General features: G+C 41.2%; 1 non-coding gene across 1 annotated transcript; it reads right to left on the reverse strand.

The window, feature by feature from the left end:
• Positions 1-5,039: 5,039 nt before the first annotated feature.
• On the reverse strand, positions 5,040-5,146 carry LOC127196749 (U6 spliceosomal RNA). Its single transcript, XR_007831522.1, has one exon. It is a non-coding gene; the product is annotated as a U6 spliceosomal RNA (small nuclear RNA).
• Between the last annotated feature and the right edge of the window lie 1,219 nt (positions 5,147-6,365).

The raw sequence follows: 6,365 nt of genomic DNA on the forward strand, positions 1-6,365 counted from the left end.
CTTTCACTATTACACAAGAGACCTACAACATGCCTTCAGAACCTTCCCATTGAGTTCAGTGAAAACTTGTAGAGCGCTGACTGCTATGCAAACTAAAAAACTGCTCAAGGAAAGTATTCCATTTGGATGTTGTGTTCTTAGGGAATAGGGTTTGAATGTCATGCTAGCCACGATGTCTAAGCTCCACCATTAGACAATATCTGAGACGTTAGACAGTATCTTAGGATGTGTCACTTACTTTGGTGAGGTCACTGAGGGCATAGATATAAATGAACAGTTTGAAAATTTCTAATAATGACTAAATTGGTTGTCTCCTTTTCTGACTATTTGTTCTTTTGTGTTTATGGATAATTATACGCAGTGGGGACAGGAAAAGTCTCTGTCCTGTCACTTGTGCCCTCTTCAAGGCGTACTCTCTCTGTCATACTTTTTTAAATTCAGGGGTCCTCTTGGTTACACAATTTAGTTAAGACCAGATAATTTACTACCTTAAACTGTTTAGCCTGGACTTTGTAAACTGCCAGATTTCCCAAGATGCAGCACGTGAGTGCAAGCAGTAAGAAAAGGCAGGAGTTACAGCCAAGCCAGAATGCCAGGGGCTTCTGCCCCTCCCTTGGGTGACACAGGAGACTGATATGACAGACCACAGAGCCCTCAGTGTAGGACAAGTGATGCAAGGTGTCCAACCTTGACCAGCGGAGGCTAACCTGAGCCTGTGACGTCATTCCAAGATATATCAGATGAAACTTATAAGATTTGTACTTGTGTGCACACATGCATGCCTATGTCTACACAAGTTCACTCATTCTCCCTGTTTTAACCATCACTTTGAAGAACCACTGCATCCTGTGTTCCTAACAACATTGCATATGTACCGTCAAGAATCCAGGTGAGAAAATTCACCCTAAGAGTTTCCCCATCAGTGTCTGTCACTGGTCAATTTTCTGCCCTTTACCTTTCTTTAATTTACATGACTGGTGAATCCCACAAATGCAGGCCACCTATCTCATCCATGGCTGTGATGTACAGCTTTGAGAGGAATTCACAGTAAGCCTTCATTAAATATTTGTGAAGGGAATGCAAGAAAGGACAAACAGTACACACAGTTTGAGGGTTGGTCTCTGACTGGCAAATCATTCTTTCTCCTATCCTAGTATTTCTTGTGCATTGATTTACTTGCGTGTACATTTGAGCATGTTGGATTGTATGTGCATCTGCACACTATTGAATCAAATGGAAGTGAGAAGATATATAGGCTGACCACAGACGCCCCCTTTTGGGTCCTTACATACTACCGAATGCTAGGAGGGCTGCTGAGCACTCTGCGGGTGCTTGCTTATTTAATTCTCACACAACCCCACAAGTAGACCCAACATGCTCTATTTTACAGTAAGAAAAAGAAGCCTAAAAAATCGAGTAGCCTGCTGGTACCGACAGTGAAAGTTTAATTCTGATCTGTGTCTTAGAATTCTAGTGTTTACAACTGATTTTAAAATGAGATGAACTAAACCATTTTGGGGGCATACAATGCTAGGAGTCCTCTGCTGTTTCATAAATTCCCAATTATCAACATCATATGTCTTCTTGGGCCCATTGCTCTACAATATTCTTAAAGGGGTTTCTAGCCTCCAGGTTATGCTGTCTGTGTGTATTCAGGCTAATCTTTTAGCTTGAAACAATTTGTCCCCCGCCCCTTTGTAAAGATTTTAATGTTAGTCTTAGTTTTATAGGCAACACCTTTCTTGTGTAGAAAGCAAAAATTCATGCTTTACTTAATATATCAATCAAACAGCGGTTCCATTAGTCCCAAAGGAAGAAATCTTGAGGCTGCATGAAGGCTGTTTGGAAGAACACGAAGTCTTGTTTTACTAGAGATTTCTGTCTTAAAGCATGGTTATTAGAAATTCTAAATCTGTTTTTAGTCTCTGAGCATTACCTTTTATTGATAAGTTCATTTTGTATTTTGTGTGCTACAAGAGTCTCGTGGGAGAAAATACCATTTTCTGTGTCCAAAGTCATGCGTTATGTAAAATTTTGGAGAGAGTGGGGTTCTTAGGTGTTTTCCCCTTTACCTCTTCAAAATGGGAAATCATCTGTGAGCTTTAAGAGTGTTGCCATGGGAATTACTCATCCTCAGAGAATTTCATGGTAGTAACCACAGCCACATTCCAGGTCAATTAAGTGTGCGCGGATTGCTGCCTCCGATCTCCCTGTACCTTCTATTAGCCATGCGTGTCATTAGCATACCATATCTCACAGTCTCCTTAAGTCAGTGTGAGAGGCTCCTCAGCCCAGGCCCAGCGACTTCAAGGCAGACCCTTGTTTCTTGTTTTAGAAGGAACGCTAAGCCATGAAGGCAATCCCGCAGTCATAACCGCTTTAGCAACTTCCTTAGGGTTTTTTTCTTTTGTTTTTGTTTCTTTCTTTCTTTCTTTCTTTTGTTGTTTTTTGTTTTTTTGGGGGGGGGGAGGAGGTTGGTATGGTATGTTTTTAAAATCCTGGAGGAGACACCAGACTGTGATGATCATCAGAATGTCTTGGAAACAGCAAGCATCTGGCTGCCCCAAGTCCTCACATTGGGCTTATAAAATTGTCTGTGATTAAAATACTTGTATGTCAAGGCAAAACTAAGTCTTTCTGGAAGAAATGGCATTATCTAACTATGTAGTAGGAGACATTCTGTGTGATCAATGCTGGGTATCTTCAGAGCAACTGTATCAAGTATCAATTTCCTATGAATGAAGTAAGCGTTTGTTTGAAACCACACCGCCTCTCTGTTAAGATTCATGTGACCGGCCACAGGCAAAGAAAAAGTGCAGCCATAAGTTTGGGTGGGGTACTCTCCATTTTTTTCTCACTATTCATTAAAAATCATGTTTTCTAATGGCCAGAAAGACAAGACAGAAATAGTTAAGTTATGGCTTGGACGCTGATGGAAACTGATGATCTGTAGACCAAATTTTTTATCGTAAAATGTCATGCTTGGTCCTCAACTTCTTTTGAGACTGCTTTTCAGAGCAGTTTCTTGTTTTTCTTTCTTCAGTGCTACATGTGTCCTGAGGCTGTTTGTAATGGGAGAATTTTATAAAATTCACAAATTTAAAACACCCTGCACATCCAAAATTCTTTCTGAATGCGTCATTTTCAAGTTATTTCCCCCCTAAAAATCACATGAAATAAAGAAGCACTGTGGTCATCTCTTTTTAATATTCTCCATTATATTTAATTTTCTTGGTCTTTCTCCAAATACTAGGTACCATCATTAATAGAGAAAATTGAATCCGCTGCTTGGGTTTAAATGGCCAACATCCATCTTTTGATGTTATTTCTTTGAAATAAAATGCATCTCACATTTAATTTGGGACTAAGCAAACATAACATAAAGAAATAATGCAAACTTTATGCCCTGGGGGGGGTAGTTTTACATGCGTGCCTTACAAGGTGTTTATATATAAGAGGACTTAACTTGCTTTGTGTATAAAGGATCCATAGTTCTTCAAAGAGCAAGCACCTGATCCCAGAACTGAGGTCACTGAGGTTAAATTGTGCTCAGGGAGTTGAAGGTAAAAGAGAAAGAGAAAGATTATGCCTTTTCTCGTGGCAGGAAGAAACTCATTTCCAGGAGAGAGACTCCCAAAACTCAGAAAATATGTTCCAGACCCTAGACATGGTGAATTCATGCATCATGTCTGAGCACTGCGGCTATGGGAGGTGGGGCGGGGGCGGGGGCGGGGCAAAACTTGTAACTACTTTCCTTTCATTTATGGAAGGGACATAAAAAAAAATATGGTGCAAAGGATGTGTAGGAAAAAACTTCTTCAAAGCCCTGTTCTGTTTAATACCACCGAACACCTTTTATGAAGGTGTCCTCAGACCCTGGAAACCCAAAACTCAAATGAAGAAGGAGTCAGGAAGTATAAACACTGGCGTATATCTGCTAAGCAGAAGTAAATGTTTTCTGAAATCCAAGTAGAAGGCACATACTAAGCTAGGAAGCCTTTGGGAATCTGATAAGTGGACCCCTTGGTAGTGTTGTTACTATTTCTACAGATACAAAGTGAAACACATAAGATTTCTATAAAAACAATCACAATGAAATACAATAGCGATTAAAACATGTTAAAAATTTCCACTTGTTATTTCTTTACAAGCACAAGAAAAATAACCATTGTTCTCCGAGGCTTATTAAAGAGTATCCAATTTCCCCAGAAATTTTACTAGTAAATAACTCCACTTGACTTGTCTCCTGTCTTAGTTTTTGTGCGCATGGGTTAGATCAAGTAAGCTGGTGTTAAGTCTTCAAAGAGAACGGTGTCTATTACAAATTTAGTTTTTGTGTATAGAGACTGCCTGGCAAAGTGGTTGCATGGGACAAAGCGGCATGTTCAGACTGAAAAACAAAAATGGCTCCCCAGTGACAAACTCTAAAACACTAATTTGCACATTGAATCAGTGGGAAGTTACTTAGGTTGAGATCTTCCCCACCCCTTCAGTCTTCTGAGAGGTGAAGACGAGGGACCACTCATAGCTAGATGAGCTGTCTGAAATCGTAACATCATTGCCTGAGACTGGCATGTTTTGCCAAGCTACCTCTTACGTTGTTGCCATATCTTTTTTTTTTTTACATTTTTAATTAATTTATTCATAGTACATCTCGATTGTTAGCCCTTCCCCTGTTTCCTCCCATTTTTCCCTCCCTCCCACTTCCCCCTCTTCTCTCCTCCCCTATGTCTGTGATTGAGGGAGACCTCCTCCCCCTGTATATGCTCTTAGAATATCGAGTCTCTGCTAGGTAACTTGCTATCCTTCCTTTGAGTGCCACCAGGTCTCCCCATCCAGGGGACATGGTCAGAAAAGGGGCACCAGAGTTCGTGTGAGAGTCAGATCTCACTCTCCACTCAACGGTGTAGAATATTATGTTCGTCGGCTAGGTCTTGGTAGGGGTTGGAAGCTTACTGCCTATATTCTCCTTGGCTGGTGCCTTAGTTTGAGGAGGACCCCGGGACCCAGATCTGCCTGTCATAAAGTTCTTCTTGTAGAAAAATATAGAACGCTTCACAAATTTGCGTGTCATCCTTGTGCAGGGGCCATGCTCATCTTCTCTGTATCGTTCCAATTTTAGTATATGTGCTGCCGAAGCGAGCACTGTTGCCATATCTTTACAACTCAGCCACCTTGCACTTCCTGTACAGCCCCATGACTGAGGGCTGACTACCCCCTCATGTTTTTCTGTAATCTTTGGCTGTTAGAGAGCCTTTCCTCAGAGTGGGAAAGATTAGCCCTCCCTTAGCTTTTAAGGAATGATGGAATAGAATGCTGAGTAGCAGGGACCAAGCATTTTGCCCTGAAGGGGTATTTCTAAAGGCTGGGGCCGGGGGGGGGGGGATAAAAAGCCATTGATTCTCCAGTAGCCACAGCTAAACTGGTGGCAAGATCCCATGGGGCTGAGTCATTGCCTTGGGGAAGGAGTCTAGAGAAGCGCTTCCCTCGTGACACGCCTGGGCTCGTGAGTCAGACATCGTGGGGTTGAAGCCTCATTTTAGAACTTCTAATTTCATGAACCTGGGAAAGCAACTGAATTTTTAAAGCTTTAAGGCCTCTTCTGAAAAAAAAAATGGCAGCGATATTGACTGGATAGATGTTCCATTGAAAAATGATACTAAACAATCCGAAAAATAGCCAGTTTGGCTTTTAGGATGAATGGCCTCAGGTGTGGTCACACAAAATCTGGTGAAGATAGACAGTAGGGTAATTGCAGTCCCACATGATGAGAGGGTTGGAGATAGTGAGATTTTTAGGATTCAGTTGTAAGAGGTTCAGAGCTAAGAAATAACTTGGTTTGTTCATTTGTGTTCATCTCTGTCATCAGTGAGGTCCCCCAGCCCTTCCTCATCTTGGCAATTTATTCTTGTGTTTGTAAAATTATCTGCACTGTTTCAAATCTTACATCCTCACACCACTCCACACACAGCAAGCTCCTCTTGCGTTTCCTTGGTTAAGATGTACTACACGTCCGGTTTGTAGACCGAGTTCACTGGAAAGGGCGAGGGGTGGATTAGTAAAATTGGCTTAGATTAATTTAAATCTTGGGGCTGGGAGGGGTAATTTTTCCAGGAGATTCTTTTCAGGAGATGGCAAAGAATGAAAACAATTTGGGTTCTTTTAGCAAGGGGAAAGATTCAGAACAATCAGTGACTGGAAATGACCAACAGCGCTTGCCGTAGGATCTTTGCGTCCTATCTTAAAGTATAGGACTCTGATATAATAGTTCTGATTCTGTTTCATTACTATGTATAATTTTGGACAAGCCATTTGGCCTCTTTATCATCAGTTTCTACATATACAAAATGAAGGTAAATATTTTC

Source organism: Acomys russatus, chromosome 12 (genome assembly GCF_903995435.1).
Source record: "Acomys russatus chromosome 12, mAcoRus1.1, whole genome shotgun sequence".
NCBI lineage: Eukaryota > Metazoa > Chordata > Mammalia > Rodentia > Muridae > Acomys > Acomys russatus.